The sequence below is a fragment of the Hemibagrus wyckioides genome, linkage group LG05 (assembly GCF_019097595.1).
Source record: "Hemibagrus wyckioides isolate EC202008001 linkage group LG05, SWU_Hwy_1.0, whole genome shotgun sequence".
Lineage (NCBI taxonomy): Eukaryota > Metazoa > Chordata > Actinopteri > Siluriformes > Bagridae > Hemibagrus > Hemibagrus wyckioides.
Window position 1 is genome coordinate 27521759 of NC_080714.1, and position 24000 is coordinate 27545758.

The 24000-nt window shown below is 40.2% G+C and overlaps 1 protein-coding gene across 1 annotated transcript in view; it reads left to right on the top strand.

The window, feature by feature from the left end:
- Positions 1-24000, top strand: part of colgalt2b (collagen beta(1-O)galactosyltransferase 2b) — a 43910-nt gene that overhangs the window by 709 nt on the left and 19201 nt on the right. The gene's annotated exons all lie outside the window — the stretch shown is intronic.

Below are 24000 nucleotides of genomic sequence, written 5' to 3' on the forward strand. Positions count from 1 at the left end.
CAGCTGCAGAATTTACACTGAAAATAAAATGAAGTCGGTTCTTATTAGAAAAAAATAATAATATTAGCTAATTGTTTATTATTAGAAGTTAGTAGTAATAGTAGTAGTTAGAGCTTTCCTTAAGAGGTTGCTGTTGAAGAAAGGACATTATCAACACTTACATGTCCACTGTCATCCAGATGAGGATGAGGTTCCCTTCTGAACCTGGTTCCTCTCAATTTTTCTTACTCATATCATCTCAGGGAGTTTTTCCTCAACACCGTCACCTCAGGCTTCTCATAAGAGATAAAATAGTAAATAAACTTTAAACTTAGTTTAAACTTTATAATTTTTCTCTATGTTTCTAAGCTGCTTTGAGACAACATCCATTGTTAAAAGTGCTATACAAATGAATTGAATTGAATTGAATTGAATTGAAATAATAATAATAATAATAATAATAATAATAATAATAATAATAATAATAATAATGCCAGCCTGGTAGTGCAGCAGGTAGTGTCCTCCTAACTCACAACCCCAGGGTTGATCCAGAGCTCGGGTTCTTGTCTCTTTGGAGTTTCACATGTTCTCTACAGGTCTGTTGGGTTCTCTGGTGTCTTCCCACATGCTAAGAAACATGCAGTCTTTATTAAAGTGTGAGCACGTGTGTGTGTGTGTGTGTGTGTGCTACATGCCCATCGCACGCTCAGTGTTCCTGGAATGGACTCCAGATTTCAGATCCATGATCAGGATCATGCTGAGGAGCACTTAGTGATGAATGAATAGATGGATGGATTGGATGAATGAATGAATGAATGAATGTATGTATGGATGGATGAATGAATAGATGGATGGATTGGATGAATGAATGAATGAATGAATGTATGTATGTATGGATGGATGGATGAATAGATGAATGGATGAAAGAATGAATGGATGGAGGGATGAATGAATGAATGAATGGATGGATGGATTGATGGTTGGTTGAATGAATGAATGAATGAATGAATAGATGGATTGATGGATGAATGAATGGATAGATGGATGGAAGGAGAGATGTATGGATAGATGAATGAATGAATGGATAGATGGACGAATGAATGAATGAATGAATGAATGAATGAATGAAATGTTCTAATCAACACAGGATTTTATTACTTCCATCAGCCTTAAAATATCAGTGAAACAATCTCAATATCATAAAAAAATGCTAGAAATTGTGATTCTTAATAGTTTTAGGAAAAATCAGTTTCACCATTTCTTCATTTAGCTTAAACATCTGAAGCTAAACAAATATAACTAATCTGTGTTCATGAATCATCATATAGCCTTATAACTGTGATAAAAATCCTTAAATGCAGAAAATCTGTTGAAATCAGTAACGGAGACTGAGGTGGAAACGTAAATAAATAAAGTGCTCGAGATCTCTGAAAGAAAGAAAGCAAGAAAGAAAGAAAGAAAGAAAGAAAGAAAGAAAGGAGGAACATTTCTCCAGCTGTAATGATGAGAGCGTAGTTCTAGTATCTGAGGTTTAAATGCCGTTTCCGTAACCGAGGACTCTGTTTCCGTAACCAAGGACACGTCTCACTCCTGGTGCTGTGGATATTCAGTACAGTGTGTAGCAGTGCTGATCACAGCAGAGCCTCCTGTGGTGATGTTGTTAAAGAAACCCTTCGCTAGCTGCTGGAACCCGCGGCAAGATTTTACGACACTTTCTGTTCACGTGCATCCGCTCGGATTTAATGACACCTTTAATGGACATGAAAGGCGTTTCTGCTGGCTAAGCAGCGTGAAGGGTCGGTTTTTACTCGGACATCAAAGGGTGTCAGGGCTCCTGAGAGACAGCGGGTGATACAGTAAAAGAGAGAGAGAGAGAGAGAGAGAGAGAGAGAGAGAGCAGGGCTACTTTTACCCAGCATGCACCTGGGTGTTGTGTGTTGGCGTTATGAAGAGGATGAATGACAGAATTGTGTAGAAATGATGTGTCAGAGTTTGGAGTTAGGGGTCAGTTCAGTCGTGCAATTTTATTACCCAGTCTTATTGTTATTATTATTTGTTTGCTCATTTATTTATTTATTTATTTATTTATTTATTTATTTATTTATTTATTTATTCCCTGTCATATACATTGATTCATTTATTTAGTTAATCACTCATTTAAACAATTACATTCACAAATTTCCTCACACAGTCACATATTCACTCACCCACACACACACACACACACTCACTCACTCACTCACAAACAATAAATAAATAAATAAATAAATAATAAATATAGACAATAAATAATAAATAAATAAATAACGAATAAATAAATAAATAAATAAATAAATACTTGAAGACAAATAAATAATAATAAATAAATAAATAAATAAATATTTGGGCTAAATAAATAAATAAAATAAATAAATACTTGAGACATAATAAATAAATAAATAAATAAATATGAATATGTAAATAAATAAATAAATAAAATATGAATAATAAATAAATAAATAAATAAATAAATAAATAAATAAATATAATTGCAAATAAATAAATAAATAAATATGGACATAAAATAAATAAATAAATAAATATAAGTTATGATAAATAAATAAATAATATGAATAAAAAATAAATAAATAAATAAATAAATAAATAGATAAATAAACAAATAAATAAAATATAGACACTTTTACTTTAAAATAAATAAATAAATAAATAGAAATAAATACTTGAGACTATAAATAAATAAATAAATAAATAAAATAAATAAATAAATAAATAAATAAATAAATATAGGACTATGACAAACCAAATAAATAAATAGAGACTGCAGCAAACAAATAAATAATAGGGCCATAAATAAATAAATAAACCAAATAGGTCATCAAGCAAAAGCCATGAGACAACCAAATAGAAATAAATAGCAGATGCGACCAAATAAACCAAGCCAACGGGCGCATTAAACCAAATAAGCCAAGCCAAGCCAAAAAAAATAAGCCAAATAAGCCAAGCCAAATACTTTGGGCCACGCCAAATACTTGGGCGCTTAAACCTTTGGGCGCGGCAAATGCTTGGGCGCGGCAAGCCAAATAAACCAAGCCAGCCAAAAAGCAGCGCAAGCGGCCAAAGCCAAACAAGCAAGCCATGGGCCAAATAAATAAATAAATAAATAAATAAATAAATAATGATAAATATGAATAAATAAATAAATAAATAAATAAATAACGAATAAATAAATAAATAAAATAAATAAATAAATAAATAAATAAATACTTGAGACAATAAATAAATAAAATACTTGGGTAAATAAATAAATAAATAAACTCTGCAGACACAAATAAATAAATAAATAAGTAAAATAAATAAATAAATATTGGGACATAAATAAATAAATAAATAAATAACTTGGACAATAAATAAATAAATAACGTAAATAAATAAACAAATAAATAAATAAATATGGACTAAATAAATAAATAATACTTGGATGGCAATAAATAAACAAATACTTGGACTAAATAAATAGGCAAATAAATAAATAAATAAATAAATAAATACTTGGACTGCAAACAAATAATAAATAAATAAATAATGTATAAATAAATAAATAAATAAATAAATATGGGCCAAACAAATAAACAAATAAGTAAATGAAATACTTGAGACTAAATAAGTAAATAAATAAACCAAACCGTAAATAAATAGACAATAATAAAGCCAAATAAACCAAATAAATAGACTACAATAAACCAAATAAACAAACCAAATAAACCAAATATGAGACATAATAAACCAAACCAAATAAACTAAAGCCAAGCAAAGCAAACCAAGCCAATACTTGGGCAGCAAACAAATAAATAAACCAAGCCAAACAAGCAAACCAGCCAGCATGAGAGTTGCGCGTAAATAAATGGCAAATAATAAGCAAACAAGCAAATAGCCAAGCCGCGGGCGTGACCAAATAAGCGAAAGCCAAATAAACCAAGTAGCTAAGCCAAGCCAAGTAAGTAAGCCAGAGCCAAATGAGCCAAATGAAAGCGGGTGAAAAATAAGCGAAATGAGCCAAATAAACCAGCAAAAATAAACCAAATGACAAATACTTGGACTAAATAAATAAATAAATAAATACTGGACATGACAAATAAATAAATAAATAAATAAATAAATAAATAAAATAGCAGACATAAATAAATAAATACTTGAAATAAATAAATAAAATAACGGATAAAATAAATAAATAAATACTTAGTTGCAAATAAATAAATAAATATCGCAGATGCGAAATAAATAAATAAATAATAAATAAATGAATACTGGACGCGCACGGCAAAATAAATAAATAACGAGATGCATAAATAAATAAATAAATACTTGGACTTTGCGCATCATAAATACTTGATTGCGCGCGCATAAATAAATAACGCATAAATAAGTAAATAAATACTGGACGCGCGCGCGCGAATAAATAAATAAATCGCGGGCCGCGCGCGCACTTTTTGCATCATCATCCGCAGGCCTTGCGCGTAAATAAATACGCGGACTGCGCGCAGGCAAATAAATAAATAATAAATAAATACGGGGCGCATAAATAAATAAACCATCGCAGGCGCGCGCATCATAAATAAGCAAATAGCGGGCCCTTGCGCATCGGCAAAATAAATAAATAAATAAACCGTAAGCCAAACCACGGGCGCGCGCAGCAATAAACAAACCATGGGCTGCGCGCGCGCATCGCGCCATGCGGGCGCGCACGTAAACCGTAATAACGGGCGCGCGCGCGTAAACCAAGCCATGCCGGGCGCGCGCGCGCTTAAACTAAATAAGCCGCGGGCGCAGTAAGCCAAGCCAAGCTAAGCCGCGGGCGCGCGCCATCGCCATCATCACTCCTCATCTGGGCTGCCCACACTCATCACTCATCCTGGGCACACACCTCCTCCTCCTCCTCCACTCATCCCACTCCTCCTCCTGAGGCCACACACACACTCCTCCTCCTCCTCCACTCCACCCAGGCCTCCACCTCCTCCTCCTCCACTCCTGCCTCCTCCCACTCCTCTAGGCCACACACACCTCCTCCTCCTCACACCTCCCATCCTCCACAAAACCTCCTCCTCACTCCTGAGACACACACACCTCCTCCACTCCACAAACACACACACCTCCACACCTCCTCCTGAGAGCCACACACACACACTCCTCCTCCTCACTCCTGACACCTCACACTCCTCCACCTCCACTCACTCCTGAAACACACACACACACACTCCACACCTCCACTCCCACTCCTGAAACACACTCACACTCCTCACTCACTCCACTCACTCCTCCACAAACCACCTGCACTCACTCCCACTCCTCCCCTCCTCACTCCACAAACACACTCACTCACTCACTCTAAAACACACTCACACTCCCACTCCACTCACTCACTCACTCTCCACAGACACACCTCACCTCACTCACTCACTCCCTGCTCCTCTCACTCTGACACACTCCCTCCACTCACTCCTCCACTCACTCACAAAACACACTCACTCACTCACTCACTCACTCACTCACACACTCACTCACTCACAAACACACACACTCACTCACACACAAACACACACACACTCACTGACTCACTCACACACTCACTCGCTCACTCGCTCACTCACAAACACACAAACAGGCCTCACTCAGGCGCACTCCATCTGCTCTGAGCCACACACACTCTGCTGACCTCACTCTGGGCCACACACACACATCATGACTCCACTCCACAAAGCCCACATACTCACTCCTCCTCCTCCTGACACACACACACACACTCCTTTGGCTCACTCTGAAGCCCACTCCTCCACTCCACTCCTCCACTCCACAAACACACCTCACTCACAAGCACACACACACACTCACTGGCTCACTCCCCTGACACCTCCACTCACTCCTCCTCCACTCCTCCACAAACCTCACTCGCTCACTCCACTCCTCCCACAAACACACAAACAAACACTCACTCAAACACACACTCACTCACAAACACACACACACACTCACTGACTCACTCACAAACACACACTCACTCACTCACTCACAAACACACACACACACTCACTCACTCACTCACAAACACACACTCACTCACTCACTCACTCACTCACTCACAAACACACACTCACTCACTCACTCACTCACAAACACACACTCACTCACTCACAAACACACACACTCACTGACTCACTCACAAACACACACTCACTCACTCACTCACTCACTCACAAACACACACTCACTCACAAACACACACACACACTCACTGACTCACTCACAAACACACACTCACTCACTCACTCACTCACAAACACACACTCACTCACTCACTCACAAACACACACTCACTCACTCACTCACAAACACACACTCACTCACTCACTCACTCACAAACACACACTCACTCACTCACAAACACACACTCACTCACTCACTCACAAACACACAAACACACACTCACTCACAAACACACACACTCACAAACACACACACACTCACTCACACACTCACTCACAAACACACACACTCAGTCTGGTGTGTCCGACTCAGCCGTGTCTCCGCCGTCAATCTGTGTGATATATTTTCCGTTATGAACACAGACTGTAGAAATGAGCGAATGCTAAAATACTGCATCATGTTCTGACCGGGGTTTGGTTTTGGACCGGTCATTTGTCCCACCCGGTATTCTGCTTGTCTCAGAGACAACGAGGTCCAGGCTTCTGCCTAGAGTGTGATCGTTTCCTCTCTTCTGCAGCTCAGGGCCTGTTTCTGATTTGGAGGAAGAAACACTTTATTAAAAGGAAAACGGACAGCCTCAGGGCAAGGGTGTGTGTGTGTGTTTGTGTGTGTGTGTGATCAATGCACCTCAGAAGTCCTTTTACATTTACACGTTGCTGTTAATGCGCTCGTTCTAATATGTTAACATTTTTTTTTCTTTTATAGCATCAGCTATATGTTTGTGTAATCGTTAGTTCTTACAGGAGATGTTTATTTAATGTTCATGGAAGGAGTCTCCAGTGTGAGTGCTTAGGTAAAGCTGTATCTTTACATTTTTTTGACATCTTCAGAGAGTCAGAAACTTTGGTGAAGACCAAGTTTCTACCAAGAGAGAGAAAAGAGAAAGGCTGATGAGGGAACGACGTGTTCTAGCTGCTTTAACGCGAGCAAAAACTTCATGGATAAAGATAAAGCATAGCGCTAGTTTTAGTAATTATTATTATTAAAAGAACTGTAACCGTTTGCAAAAATTGCTGCAGCGTAAGCGGAATAAAACACACCGGAGCAAAAGAGGGCGATAATCGAAACCAGAGCAGCAGCGTGTGCTTTATTTCTTCCATAAGACATGGCTGATGAAACCCGGAGCCTGGCACCGACGAGCGATCTGTCTTCCAAAACTGGTAATTGTAAGCAGAATGGTCCTGTATGAACTTAAACACCCGGAACACCAGCGGATATACTTGCGGTTTTGTTAAACGAACGCAACATGATTGTATTTAAACTAGCCGCTGTCTCTGAGCCAGGTGTGTTAATGAGGCAACCAAGCTGCTTTCAAACACGACTCCACGATTATGGGTTTCGACATCGACCCTGTCATTACACTGCCACAGGCCAGGAGTATGGCATGCATGCTTTAGTGCGCGGAAAGGGAATGTGTAGAAGTGTGTAGAAGTGTGTAAACATGTCTCTTTAAGTATATCATCACATAGCAGAGATGTTAGAAAAAAAAATCACTCTTCAGGGTGTTCGAGTGGAGCTGTTACACACGGTGTACCTCAAGGTTCTATGTTAGGTCCGATTTGATTTCAGTATTTATTAGTCATTTATTAAAGGAGGAAAATGAGAATAAGAGAGAGGATATATTTAGGTCTTTGTAGTCAATATAAAGCTGATTTTTCTTTCTATCAGTGAACCGTTTCCACTTTTTTCTCAGCTATTTAATTTGATAAAGAAAATGATAGTAATTTCTCCTGTTTTTATCGTGTCCATGTTGTTGATCGAGTGTCTTTGTCATGTTCCTCTCCACAGTGGAGGTTAATATGAAGCTCTTATGAAAGTAGACACTCAGGACTTTAAGAATTTGTAGTGTTTCAGAAGGATTTCTGTTTTTAGCCTACTAGGGGTCATATATTCATAGAAAAGTTAAAAACGGTTTGTTTTTTTTCCACACTGAAAACATAAACATTAAAGAATAAAATGTCTGAAGATGAGCATTTTTTTAAGTGGTGAAAGAAGTGGAGATAAATTTCAACAACAAGGAAAATATTCCTCGTGAGTCACGAAATAAAAGGAAAGTTTCTGAAACATTTCCTTTGCTTAGGAACGTGACACAATATTCAAGTTCAAGAATGAGAGAGAGAGAGAGAGAGAGAGAGAGATTGTATGAGTGAGAGAGAGAAAGAAAGAGAGAGATGAAAGAGAAAGAGAGAAAAATGAGAGAGAGAGAGAGAGAGAGAGAGAGATGAAAGAGAAAGAGAGAGATGAAAGAGAAAGAGAGAAAAATGAAAGAGAGAGAGAGAGAGAGGGATGAGAAACTCTTTCTGTCCTGTAAAAGAATGCTGGGAATTAGATGAAAGAACAGCCCCGGAGGGTGGGGAAGGGGGTAAAGGGGTAGGTGGTGCAGTTAGAAAGCATCACCACTAGCCACATTCCATCAAACCACAGCAATCAGGATTAGCAACCAACCTTCTGTCACTGGACTAATAATACAACATGGACCGCAGAGAGAGAGAGAGAGAAAGAGAGAGTGAAGAAGGGAAAAAAGATGAGTCTTTAGATTAATGTTCTAACAGAATCTGATCTTTGGCCATGTTTGCTTTTTGTATTTAGTGGACAGAAGAAACACAACAATGCAGCTTGATGCAGTCTGCAAGACCAGACCAAAGTTCAAGAAAGTGTGAGAGAGATCAGACCGAGCTTCAAGGAGCAAAAGATGAGAACAAACTTCCAGAAGTAGAGATCAGACTAAACATCAAAACATGTAGAGATCAGGCTGAGCTATGATAAAAAGAGATATCAGACTGAGTTTTGGTCGAATGAGATCAGATTGCGCATCAACTTATGGAGAGATCAGATTTAGCTATAAGAGAGAGAAAGAGAGATCAGATAGCATCAGCAAAAGATCAGCCTGAGATTTTGGAGAGAGGAGACTAGCACTCAAAATATCAGAAAGATTAGATTCACCTGTGAGATAGAAAGAGAGATCAGACTGACTTGTCTGAGGGAAATCAGACTGAGGTTCAAGGAGCAAAATAGCAGAATGATCTCAACTAGAAGTTATAAGGAAAGATCAGACTGTGGTTTAGGACAGAAATCAGACTGAGATACGAGAGGAAAGAAAGATCAGACTGTGGTTTAGGAGAAAAATCAGACTGAGCTATGCAAGAAAAGAGAGATCAGACTGTGTTTCAGGGAATAAAATCAGACTGAGCTTTAGGAGAGGGATCAGACTGAGCTTCTGGAGGAAAAATCAGACTGAGCTGATCGAGAAAGAGAGATTGGATTAAGCTGTAAGAGAAACACAGATCAGACTGAGCTTCAGGAGAGAGATTTAAGATTTAATCAGAAAGAGGACTTTCACATTTTTCAGTTCTCTGTGAGCTCACTGTCAATTATACCAAATGCAGAGATCAGACTTTAATGTGTGTGTGTGTGTGTGTATTCGTGTCTGAGCTAATAAACTTGAATCCCCACAGGCTGAGTGTTAATCAGATCCACACTACATCATGATTCATTTATTACCAATAACGCACTCGTGTGTGACGAGTCTGATTGTGACGCGTCCGATCTGCGTGTGAGAGTTATGAGGAACACGTGTTTCGCTCACAGTCGTACCGCCGCATGGAGCCATGACACTGATCAGGTATCTCTCAGGTGTTTCACCTGGAGCTTGGTGTTCCCATTTCAGTGGAATGAATGGAATTCTGTGTGTGTCTGTGTGTGTGTGTGTGTGTGTGTGTCTGTGTGTGTCTGTGTGTGTGTGTGTGTCTGTTTGGAATGTTGGATAATCCTGTAGAAAATGGATTTGAAGGTTCAAGATAAAAAGGTTTTACGGCGTGTTGGAAAGCGTCGTCTTGTTTCAGGGAGCTAGTACTGTTCACTAAATTTCTTTTTTTCACCAGTTTCACCTCGACTCGGTTGTTTATCCTCAACTCTTCTTTGTCCAGTGGTTCAATTAGCACTGGTGTGATAAGCTAGCAGTCTAATTAGCACCTAACTGCCAAGCAGCTAATAATCAGACTTCAGCTAACATTAGCCTCAAGTGATACGTCTTCCAGCTGCTTTATGTCTCTAGACTGAAGTGAAAGCTTCAGGTTTGTGCTGAAACATTTTAAAAGTCAGCGGCGTTTTTAATCCGATCAGCTGGAGTCCGATTACAGTTCTGCATAGCAGCTAATTTTACAAACAACTCAACAAAATAATTTATCTGTGATCAGATAGATGAACAAAATGTGATCACGAGTAAAATAGGGTTAACTGTATAGCTCAGTCTGATCTCTCTTTCTCTCATAGTTCAGTCTGATCTCCTAAAACTCAGTTTGATCTCCCTTCTAAATCTCTATATAATCTCTCTCCTAAAGCATTAGCTAATCTCTCTGTCCTAAAGCTCTATATAATCTCTCTCCAAAAGCTCAATCAGATCTCTTTCCTAAAACTCTATCTGATCTCTCTCCTAAAGCTATGTCTAATCTCTCTCCTAAAGATCAATCTAATCTCTTTTCTAAAGCTCTGTGTGATCTCTCTCCTAAAGCTCTATCTGATATCACTTATTGAGGCTCAGTCTGATCTCTCTCCTGAAGCTCTATCAGATCTCTCTCTTCTAAAACTCAATCTGATCTCTTTCCTAAAGCTAAATCAGATCTTTCTCTCATAAAGCTCAAATCAATCTCTCTCATAAAGCTCTATCTGATCTCTCTCTCTCTCTCTCTCTCTCATAGCTCTGTCTGATTTCTCTCCTAATGCAACTCTTATTTGTCTAGCAGTTCAATTAGCACTTCTTTTGCTAGCAGTCTAATTAGCTAGCAATCTAATTAACACCTAACTGCTAATCCTCATGCAGTTTGTCGTCCAGCTGCTTCATTTCTCTAAACTAAGTGAAAGCTTCAGTTTTGTCGTCCTGTAGAAACATTCTGAGCCGCCTTTTTAATCCAATCAGCTAGCGTATGCTTGGAGTTCTGCATAGCGGCTAATTTTACAAACAGCTCACAAATAATTTAATCCTGACAAACAGTTAAATAAATGTCATCAGGAGTAAAAATAGGGTTAATTGTGTAGCTCTTCCTTAAAGTGGACCGTGTAGGACATAATAATGGCGATGTTTTAGATGTGGTCACTTGGCTGTTCTGGCTCTGTAAAATATTTGCTCTGATAACGATCCTTTGAGAACCAGCTCTTTGGAACGGCTCATTTAACGTCGTCTTTGATTCAGTTTTATGGAGCATTTTGCGTGTAATTTAAACAAAATGCCTCCATGGAAATCTCAAGATCTTGAGTCACTTAGTTATAAAAACATGAACACAAAGATTCTTCTTTAAAGGCATGTTTGTCGCTTTAGTTACTTATTTAAAAATTATTTAAATTATAAAAACATTCATTATTTTATAACATTAAATGCAAAGAAATGTCATTCTGGTCATTAGAACATACCACGATGGATGATATTTAAGCCATAATTAGGCAAAGAGGAATGATTGATCAAAACGGTCAATGATTCAAAAAGGAATCGAAAGAGTCGACTCCGAGTCATTTGATTTGACTCACTGAAAAGAGCTGGTATTTCCATACCGATACTGTAAACACGAGTGGCTCATGTGAACAACTGATGTGTGTAAACGACATCACGTCCTCTGATTAACTGATTTCTGATTGGTCCAGTGAATTTATTTATTTATTTATTTATTTTATTGGACAACAAAATGGTGTAAATATTTCAAAACAAATTATTATATTACATTTTTGTTAATCTACAAGCAAGTTCTTTCCCTATAAAAAACAGGTGTGTGTGTGTGTGTGAAAGTACATTGTGTGTGTGTGTGTGTGTGTGTGAAAATACCTTGTGTCATTTTGTGTGTGTGTATGTGTGTGTGTGTGTGAGAGAGAGAGAGAGAGAGAGAGAGGGAGAGAGATATAGATGATGTCATATCTACATCTGTTTTTGGTATGCTTCTATTGTCAGATTGTGTGTGTGTGTGTGTGTGTGTGTGTGTGGGTTGTCAGCTGCCCAGTTTTGAGCAGAGGCCCGGTTACAGCTGGACCTATTCCTCCTCATGCCTTGTGTATCAGATCATACTTATACATTACTGAGCATGCACGTGTGTGTGTGTGTGTGTGTTTATATACCACCTCCCTGCGTTCCTCTCCACTCTGTTGTGCCTGCTGCTTTCCACCGGGCACAGAAATCTGGACCGAACCAGAACCCGAATTGTTTTCATTGCATTATAGTAAGCAGAAGCAGAAGGGAGCTCTGTTCCAGTTCTTAAAGCCCAGAGAAGACAGCCAGCTCTCCAGGAGCCTTAAACCCCAGAGGAAGGTCTGCTTTCTGATTCAGACACAACGTGAACCGTTACAGCTTCGGTACAAAACTGTCATACGCAGAGCCTCAGAAACACACAGCGCAAAAAAACCTGGAACATTAAAATACAGAGCTTACTTTTGTACGGAATAGAAACAACGTAAACAAACGAGGCACTTTAGCTGACGTTAGCTCATTAACTAATTAACCAAATTAAACAAAATAAACTTATTAACTATCCTACGGTTATTTTCCATGTTTATTGTCTAGATGAACTCAATAAAATAACCCTCATAATATTCTCCGCTTAATCCCTTGAAGTATAAAGTATACTGTTTATTATATGATTATGATTATGATTATTATTATTATGAATCTCACTAAATAATCTAGATGATTCGGAATAAAGAGATGATAATGTTCTAAACGAATACAGATATGAATTTGTTTTAGAAATCTTTTACTTCACTGGGTATCTGATCTTTAACTCCGAAATAAGAATTAGAAGTAAAAGAATTCCATACTTTTCGGGCCTCCATGTGTTTGAGCTAGAAACACTAACGTCTTTTGTTAAAAATTTAGCTGGCTAACTGTAATGAGTTTGTCACGCCAACATGAGAACTCCGGCTTGAGGAGACCTTCCTGACATTCCTTGACGTTTTCTAAACAAAATGTTTTTCTAAAATTCGTAACTAAGAATTTCTCTGAACATGGAATTCCTACCCTTCCTGGTAGGAACTTGTAACTTTGAATTTCATAGAACATGGAATTCTATCTCTTCCTGGTGGGAACTCGTAAATAAGAATTTCTCGGAACACGGAATTCCTACCCTCCCTGGTAGGAACTTGTGAATTTCTCGTAACATGGAACATGGACTAATACGATATTTTTAGTCCCTCTGTATATTTTTTTGTAATTATTTTCATCAGTGATCTGAGCTGAAATCATAGCCATGATTACATAATTTCCTTCAAATATAAAGCAGACTCACACACTTGCGTCCTGCCTCCGATACACACATTACGACATGACACTGGAAATAAAATCTCAGACCTCGTTATCTGCTGCCTTGTAAGTTCTGCGCTCGCTACGAAGTCATGCTTATGAGGTTTAAAGTCTGTCTTTTGTCTTTGGCTACGTTGTTCTTTGCTAATTTGCCCTCATGGCTAGCCATCCATTTTCTAGCCACGGGGGAGGGTGAGGGTTAAGAGCGCGGCCGTGTTGCTGTCTTGGACTCCGAAAGCTGTGACATCATCAGGATTCAGACTTTTCTTGTACAGCACTCATAAGCAGCACTTATAAGTTGAGTAGTTTTCCATCATTTCCAGTTTCTCCTCTCCAGTCGCGGTGAGACGTGTAATGTTCACAATGATGCTGGAGAGAGAGAGAGAGAGAGAGAGAGAGAGAGAAAATGTGTGTGCCTATGTCTGGAGTGACTCTGCCAGTTGGGGTGTGTGTTGTGTGTGTGTGTTGTGTGTGTGTGTTGTGTTGTGAGTGTGTGTATGTGTGTGTATCTGTCTTCTTCTGAGACACTGTATGTCCTGAAACTGAAGGTTTAACAGTGTGTGTGTGTGTGTGTGTGAGGTTAAGAGACTGTGATTTAGCCCAGACGCTTTTTTCTTATCCACCTACATCCTCTCTTGTTTTAAAAGCCTTCAGTCAGTCCCCTTAAAGGGGGTGTGGCCTCTGTACCTGTCAATCACATTTACATGTTTTAAAGTTTTAACCCTTTTCCCAAGAACACAATGTTTTCCATGGCACTAGCTGAACGGAAATCCACTTTCGGGACACTTTTTTAATCAGTGTGAAGAACTGAATGATGTTCAGGCTGTGAGTCTGATCTTAAACGAGTCTTCAGTGTGTTTTTCCCTCTGTTGGAGAACCTTACACAGAATTTTACTGGCTGAAGATCAAATCTGAGCTGCTTTTTAGATGAACAAGCACTTGGAGCATCTCAGAGAGCAGAAATGGGTTTGATCCCAACATTTACTTTGAAGATACAAACATTTCTGTGGGAAAAAAACAGTTTTGTTTTACTTTTCTATGTTTTTTCTTTGTTTTAACTTTTCTGTGAATATCGCCCCTAGTAGGCTAAAAACAGAAATCCTTATGTGATACACTACAAATTCTTAAAGTCCTGAATGTCTACTTTCATATGAGCTTCATATTAACCTCCACTGTGGAGAGGAACATGACAAAGACACTCGATCAACAACAATCTGGAAAACCAGGAGAAAATTCCATTTTTTGGGCCTCTGGGAAACAGTCACATACAATACGATTTATTTTACACACCTCCTGTGGTACTGGACAGAGGATTAGCTAGATGAGGAAAGATTAGCTAGCTATCACCTAGACATTTACACCTGCTTGCTAATGTGAGGTAAAGTTAGCTGTTTACCTCTAATTTACCCAAAATTAGAAAAGGAAAAAGAGGGAATTAGGAAAGAAAGAGCTAATAAACAGCTCCACCTGCTTGGAAATATGATAGATGAATACGAAAGAGAGAGAGAGAGAGAGAGAGAGAGAGGTCATTTCAGCTCCACCTGCTTGGAAATGTTAGCGAGCTACGAGCTAGTCCTCTATGCCTGTCAGCTATTCTGAGGTAATTTTATCTATTTAACAAGCTCAATCTGCTATTTTGATCAACTTTAAACTACTTTAGCTAGCGGATTTGACTTTGTAGCTCTAGCTAATGCTAGGATTAGTAAAAAAAATTAAAAATAAAGCTCTTTATTTGCATTTTGTGAGGTAACTTTACCTCAGGTTCAGTCTTCAAACAAGAACCTGGTGTAGAGAAACCTCATATAAGTTCTCTGAAGTTTCTACATGTTTTGAATGACGCCGAAGCACTGAAACAGCCAGTGGGGCGTGTGTGTGTGTTTTGTGAGTCGAGCTTGTGGTGCTATGTTGACTGAGAGTGGTATTTAGATTAAATTTGCAAATTTTATGAGTCCCCACAGCCCCTCTACTCAAAGAGAGCCACGTCAGCACACACACACACACACACACACTAGAATGGGCCCGATGGCACCAGCCCCTCATTACCGAGCATCTCCACAGGACGGATCATTCGTCACTTAACTATCAGTCTCTGACATTTACTGCGAGTGATGGTGAAGGCCGGGTCGTGTTCCAATCCTCCCTGAACAACAAGGGAGCCTTTATGTGATTGAGACCAGGCCGAACGAATCGCTTACTCTACCAAGGCACAGGTTCATCTCTTCAGTTATTGCTTTATAAATGCACCAATATTCAACGTTCTCCTCCAAGCCTCAGGTCCATCACTGACCTGCTGTGTGAGTGAGAGGCTCACATGTGTGTGTGTGTGTGTGTCTGTGTTGAAGTATAGCAAGAGGTGTGTGTGTGTTTATGTGTCATGTGGCGTCCAGATGTGGAGAAAGGAAGAGTGCTTCAGGGGGCTTCATAATGAGGCTTCAGTAAACTTCAGAGGGATGGCTAGTCTTCCAGCCGCTCAGCAGGCGTGTTCTCTCCTCCAGTCTCGTTCCACCAAGACCTGAATGCTAATAAACGCGCTAATAAACACAAACGCGTACATTTACACGCTTTTTGCACGCACACACACTCGGGCACAGTATCAGAAGCTTACATTTAGTCGGCGACATCGGGTTAGCCTTAATGTATACCGGGTGTGGGTTTGTTTAGCGTTTAATCCTAAAGTGGTGGCCACAAGGGGGAGATGTGGAGCTGCACCCATTTTGCAGCTCTAGCTAATAGCTAATCGGTTAGCATCAGTTGTCTAACACTGTTTGGTGTTTTATTGCAGTTAAACAAAAGATTAATTTTGTTTGTTTAGATGGAAAAAAGACACAAATGCACAGAAATAGCTAGTGTTTTGTAGCTAGCAAGCTACTGCTGACCCAGAGTGTTAGCTGAGTCCATATTTCCGCCTCCATGGTTTTGTGTTTACTCTTTAAACACTATTTAACTGTCAAGATACACTATATTGCCAAAAGTATTCGCTCACCCATCCAAATAATCAGAATCAGGTGTTCCAATCACTTCCATGGCCACAGGTGTATAAAATCAAGCACCTAGGCATGCAGACTGTTTTTACAAACATTTGTGAAAGAATGGGTCGCTCTCAGGAGCTCAGTGAATTCCAGCGTGGAACTGTGATAGGATGCCACCTGTGCAACAAATCCAGTCGTGAAATTTCCTCGCTCCTAAATATTCCACAGTCAACTGTCAGCTGTATTATAAGAACATGGAAGTGTTTGGGAACGACAGCAACTCGGCCACGAAGTGGTAGGCCACGTAAACTGACGGAGCGGGGTCAGCGGATGCTGAGGCGCATAGTGCGAAGAGGTCGCCAACTTTCTGCAGAGTCCATCGCTACAGACCTCCAAACTTCATGTGGCCTTCAGATTAGCTCAAGAACAGTGCGCAGAGAGCATCATGGGATGGGTTTCCATGGCCGAGCAGCTGCATCCAAGCCATACATCACCAAGTGCAATGCAAAGCGTCGGATGCAGTGGTGTAAAGCACGCCGCCACTGGACTCTAGAGCAGTGGAGACGCGTTCTCTGGAGTGACGAATCGCGCTTCTCCATCTGGCAATCTGATGGACGAGTCTGGGTTTGGCGGTTGCCAGGAGAACGGTACTTGTCTGACTGCATTGTGCCAAGTGTAAAGTTTGGTGGAGGGGGGATTATGGTGTGGGGTTGTTTTTCAGGAGCTGGGCTTGGCCCCTTAGTTCCAGTGAAAGGAACTCTGAATGCTTCAACATACCAAGACATTTTGGACAATTCCATGCTCCCAACTTTGTGGGAACAGTTTGGAGCTGGCCCCTTCCTCTTCCAACATGACTGTGCACCAGTGACCAAAGCAAGGTCCATAAAGACATGGATGACAGAGTCTGGTGTGGAGGAACTTGACTGGCCTGCACAGAGTCCTGACCTCAACCCCATAGAACACCTTTGGGATGAATTAGAGTGGAGACTGAGAGCCAGACCTTATCGTCCAACATCAGTGTGTGACCTCACAAATGCGCTTCTGGAAGAATGGTCAAAAATTCCCATAAACACACTCCTAAACCTTGTGGACAGCCTTCCCAGAAGAGTTGAAGCTGTTATAGCTGCAAAGGGTGGACCGACGTCATATTGAACCCTATGGATTAGGAATGGGATGTCACTTAAGTTCATATGCGAGTCAAGGCAGGTGAGCGAATACTTTTGGCAATATAGTGTATTTCCCGCCATTTCTGAGTAACTCCGCCTTTATTATTATTATTATTATTATTATTATTATTATTATTATTATAGTAAACATATTAAAGGTTCTAAGATATTTTTTTTGTGTGTTAGCGACACTACCCTCGTAGCCTTCAGTGGAAAAATTGATTTGTTTTGATTAGATTTCATCAATCTGTTGTTTGCCCCAGATTCCAACATCCCCACAGCGCTGCGATCCCCGGCCTCGCAGAATGATTTAACAATTAAAGAATTACGCTTTGGAGCTCTGAGCAACTCTCAGGCAGTTTGTGGGCTGCTGGAAAACATTAGCAGTAAATAGCGCGTGTGTGTGTGTGTATGTGTGTGTGTGTGTGTGTGTGTGTGATCCATAAGATTTCCACTCAAATTAGACACACATTTTATTTAGGAACAGTCTCTCTCTTTCTCTCTCTCTCTCTCTGACTGTCTGTCTCTGTATTTCTTATTTTCTCTCTCTAGCTATCTGTCTCTCTCTCTGTGTCTCTCTAGCTAGCTGTCTCTCTCTCTCTAGCTATCTTCCACTGTGTGTGTGTCTCTCTCTGTCTCTCTCTAGCTCTCTCTCTCTGTCTCTCTCTAGCCATCTGTCTCTGTCTCTCTCTCTAGCTATATCTCTCTGGTTCTTTCTCTAGCTATATCTCTTTGTGTCTCTCTTTAGCTATCTCTCTCTCTCTTGTGTTTCTCTGTCTCTCTCTAGCAGTCTCTTTCTGTGTCTCTCTCCCTGTCTCTCTCTAGCTATCTGTCTCTCTCTCATTCTCTCTCCCTGTCTCTAGCTATTTGTCTCTCTCCCTGTGTCTCTCTCTCTTTGTCTTTCTCTCTCACTCTCTCCCTGTCTCTCTCTAGCTATCTGTCTCTCTCTCTGTGTCTCTCTCTCTGTCTCTCTTTCTTTCTGTCTCTATCTAGTTATTTCTGTCTTTCTCTGTCTCTCTCTCTAGCTATCTGTCTGTGTGTGTGTGTGTCTCTCTCTCACTCGATCCCTGTCTCTCTCTAGCTATCTGTCTCTCTCTCACTCTCTAGCAAACTGTCTCTTTCTGTATCTTTCCCTGTCTCTCTCTAGCTAATTATCTGTCTCTCTCTCTCTGTCTTTCTCTGTCTCTCTCTAGTTAACTGTCTCTCTCTACCTGTGTCTTTCTCTCTTTAGCTACCTCTCTAGGTCTCTCTCTCTCTCTCTCTCTCTCTCTGTCTCTCTCTAGCTATCTGTCTCTCTCCATGTATCTCTCTCATTCTCTTTCTAACTGTCTCTCTTTCCCTGTGTTCTTCTCTGTCTTTCTCTCTGTCTCTCTCTTACTCTTTCTCTGTCTCTCTCTAGATATCTGTCTCTCTTACACTCTCTGTCTCTCCCTCTCTGTCACTTTCTAGATATCTGTCTCTCTTAGTCTCTCTCACTCTCTCCCTGTCTCTCTAGCTCTCTCTCTCTAAAGAGAGACAGAGAGAGACATAGAGAGAGAGAGATCTCTCTCTCTATGTCTCTCTCTGTCTCTCTTTAGCTATCTATCTCTCTCTGTCTCTCTCTCACTCTCTCCCTAGCTAACTGCCTCTCTCTCCCTGTGTCTTTCTCTCTCTCTCTCTCTCTCTCTCTCTCTCTCTCTTTCTCTGTCTTTCTCCATCTATCTGTCTCTCTTACATTAAATCCCTTTGTATGTATATGTGTCTGTGTTTGTACCCCCTCTTTTTACACACACACACACACACACACACACAGATCACCCCTTACACACACTGGTTATTATTTCTCCAGATTTACGAGATGTTAGCAGCTGGAAAGCGTGTGTGTGTGGAGGAGAATCTCCACCCATGATGTGTGTTACAGGTGTTACTAAACCTGCGATAAACACGCAGACCGCTCATCAAGCCTGATGCCATCTGTCTCACATTCTCATAAACACACACACACACACACACAGCCACTGGTCACTGTGCAGCTCATTGTCTCAATAAGCAGTCAAGATGAGACCTGAGTGTGTGAGCCTTTATTTAATTGTGTGTGTGTGTCTGTGTGTTTGAGATTTGAGTAGCACTTGAGAAGTGTGTTATTTCATCGTGCAGTGTGTGTGTAATGGAGTGTGTGTACACTGTTATCTGCTGTCTGACAGCACTTGCTTGTTTGTCAGACGCCCAAACCTGCAGATGGTTTTTGTAGGTAATGTGATGTTTGTGGTTCTACGAGCATGTTTGTGTGTGTGTGTGTGTGTGTGCTTGCACTTTTGTACATTTGGAATATCTCAGTAAGGGAAAATTATCCATTCACCAACCTGTAAAAAAGCGTTGAAGGTTTTCTTTTGTGTGTCTGAGTGTGTGTGTGTGTGTGTTTGAGATTGTGTGTCATGGTGTGTGTGTGAGAGTATGTGTGTGTAAGTGTAAAAGTGAGAATGTGTGATTGTGTGTGTGTGAGTGAAAATGTAAGTGTGTGTGTGAGTGAGAATGTAAGTGTGTGTGTGTGTGAGTGTGCATGTCTGTGTGTGTGAAAGAGGTAGAATGTGATAGTGTGTGTGTGTGTATCTGAGTGTGTGAGAGAAATAGAATGTGATAGTGTGTGTGAGTGAGAATGTAAGTGTGTGTGTGTTTGTGTGTGTTTGTGTGTGTGTGTGTATGTGTGTGTGTGAGTGAGATTGTAAGTGGGTGACTGTGTGTGTGTGTCTATGTGTATGTGTGACTTAGAATATAAGTGTGTGTGTGTGTTTGTGTGTATCTGAGTGTGTGAGAGAAATAGAATGTGATAGTGTGTGTGAGTGAGAATGTAAGTGTGTGTGTGTTTGTGTGTGTGTGTGTGTATGTGTGTGTGTGAGTGAGATTGTAAGTGGGTGACTATGTGTGTGTGTGTGTCTATGTGTATGTGTGACTTAGAATATAAGTGTGTGTGTGTGTGTGTTTGTGTGTATCTGAGTGTGTGAGAGAAATAGAATGTGATAGTGTGTGTGAGTGAGAATGTAAGTGTGTATGTGTGTGTGTGTGTGTGTGTGTATGAGTGAGAATGTAAGTGGGTGACTATGTGTGTGTGTGACTTAGAATATAAGTGTGTGTGTGTGTTTGTGTATGTGTGTGTGTGTGTTTGTGTGTGTGTGTGTGTGTGTATGTGTGTGTGTGTGTGTGTGGGTCCAGCTTTTATGTTCACCAATCTATTTGACCTCTAAAATTCTCAAGATCAAACCCTGGCATGTTTGTTTGTTTGTTTGTTTACTGGTCGTCTCCCCGATTCATCAGCGTTCCTTCTGGAACTTTCCACTGCTGCTGTTCCCACAGCCGTCCCTCACTCGCTGAGGACACCGAGTCACTCTGAGAGAAAGTGTGTCTGAGAGAAAGACAGGAGATGAGCTTTGTGGAGATGCTGGAAAAACACACACACACACACACACACACACACACACACACTACTTCTTGTTAATATAAGCTAAATATTCCTAGCTTGTTGTGCTAATCTGGTGTACAGGGCTGGTAAATGAATGTTGACACAGCTTGGAGGTTTCCAAAAAAAGGGGGCAAAACAGGACATGCATAAACACACACACACACAAACACACACACACACAAACACACACACACACAAACACACACACACGTTCACTGCAAATTGCGAGTCTGGGTTTATATTACTAGGACGTGAGTCAGGTTAATATTACAGTACGTTCTGTGACTGCATTGGATTATGACTGGTCTTTAGGGTGACATTTGGACTGCATGTTAATAGAACAAGACTTAGGACTACATGAAAAAACTACATTAAAACTACATTAGAACTACATTACAACTATATTAGTGCTACATTAGAAATGCAGGGTTACAACAGGTCTATAACGGATACATATGGACTACATTTGGATAGTTACATAAACCTGTACCTCAACTACATTAGAACTACATTAGGACTACATTAAAGCTATATTAGGGGTACATTAGGACTACATTAAAGCTACATTAGGGGTAAATTTGAACTATACTGGGGCTACATTAGGACTATACTGGGGATACATTAGAAATATATTACAACTACATTAGTAGAAGATTAAAGCTACATTAAGGGTACATTTGAACTGTACTGGGGCTACATTAGAACTACATTGGGAGTACATTAGGACTAAATTAAAGCTACATTAGGGGTACATTAGGATTGCAGTAAGGCCACATTAAGACTACATTATACCTGTAGTAGGATTACATTGGAACTAAATAAGGGCTATATTAGGATTGCAGTAGGGCTACATTAACACTACATTAGATCTACATTAAAACTACATGGCTACAACAAGACTATAACTGGGACACATGAAACAACATTTGAACTATACTTGAGCTACATTAGAACTACATTAGGGCTACATTTGGACAAGATTAAAGGTACATTAGAAGTACATTTGAACTATACTGGGGTACATTAGAAATACATTAGGACTACATTAACAGAAGATTAAAGCTACATTAGAACTACATTAGGGCTACATTTGGACAAGATTAAAGGTACATTAGAAGTACATTTGAACTATACTGGGGTACATTAGAAATACATTAGGACTACATTAACAGAAGATTAAAGCTACATTAGAACTACATTAGGGTTGCAGTAGGATTAAATTAAGACTACATTAGACCTACAGTAGGATTACCTTGGGACTACATAAGGGCTCCATTAGGATTGCAGTAAGGCTACATTAAGACTGCATTAGACCTACAGTAGGATTACATAAAGGTTAAATTAGGGGTTGAGGATTTAGGCTTTGCAGAATAATTTATAAATAAACAAATAAACAAACAACCTTTTCTAGTGTGCTAAGGAACGTGACCTAGTGTATTGTTCCTGGAATAAACCCCTCTGTGGCTGTTCATGGTACAGAGCAGCGCCACAAATCTGGAGACACAGCGGAGTGAGACGGGGTTTAATCTGATGAGTTCATTCAGATGGCATTGTGTGAGACTGTACTGGTGAGGATTACTGGAAACACTGGAGGAATTAGGAAACAGATCTGGGAATGTGCAACACGTCACTGGAATAGACCTCCTGATCTCTGTAGTTTTTCATAAAACCCATAACTGTTACTTTATGTTTTGCTAACCTGAGGATGTCTCTATCTTCTCTGCACGCTAATCATTCTATTTAATGAATCAATAGTTTTACTGGGGAAACGATCGTCATCCAAATAAAATAATATCTGTCCTTTAGAGTCTTTAAATACAGCAGTTTGCATTGGATTTCAGTTGAATGTAGAATTTTACTGCATGTAGATTCAAATTCATGCGTGAGAGAACCTGTGCTTGTGGACTTGGAACTTGTGTGTGTGTGTGTGTGTGTGTGTGCATACTAGTATATTTATGTGTATCGATTACATTATTGTATATACGTATATATGATGCACGTGGGGAGTGAAGGCTGGCCCATGTGGTCTGATCCAACAGACGAGCTACTGCTGCTCAGCAAGTTAATGCTGGTTCTGATAGAAAGGTGTCAGAATACACAGTGCATCACAGTTTGTTGCGTATGGGCACCAGGATGCACTATGGGAAGAAGGCGAGCCGGAGGAGGAGGTGTCATGCTGTGGTCAGTGTTCTGCTGGGAAACCTTGGGACCTGCCATCCATCTGGATGTTACGTTGACACGTACCACCTACCTAAGCATTGTTGCAGACCATGTACACCCTTTCATGGAAACAAACGTGTTCCCTGATGGCTGTGGTCTCTTTCAGCAGGATAATGCTCCGTGCCACAAAGGTTCAGGAACAACAACCAGTTTGAGGTGTTGACTCGGCCTCCAAATTCTCCAGATCTCAATCCAATCAAGCATCTGTGGAATGTGCTGGACAAAGAAGTCCGATCCATGTGGAACCCAGGAAGAGATGTGGATCCCCAAGAATAGATGTGGATCCCCAGGAAGAGATGTGGATCACCAGGAATAGATGTGGATCCCCAAGAATAGATGTGGATCCCCAGGAAGAGATGTGGATCACCAGGAAGAGATGTGGATCACCAGGAATAGATGTGGATCACCAGGAATAGATGTGGATCACCAGGAAGAGATGTAGATCACCAGGAATAGATGTGGATCACCAGGAATAGATGTGGATCACCAGGAAGAGATGTGGCTCACCAGGAATAGATGTAGATCACCAGGAATAGATGTGGATCACCAGGAATAGATGTGGATCACCAGGAATAGATGTGGATCACCAGGAATAGATGTAGATCACCAGGAATAGATGTGGATCACCAGGAATAGATGTGGATCACCAGGAATAGATGTGGATCACCAGGAAGAGATGTGGATCACCAGGAATAG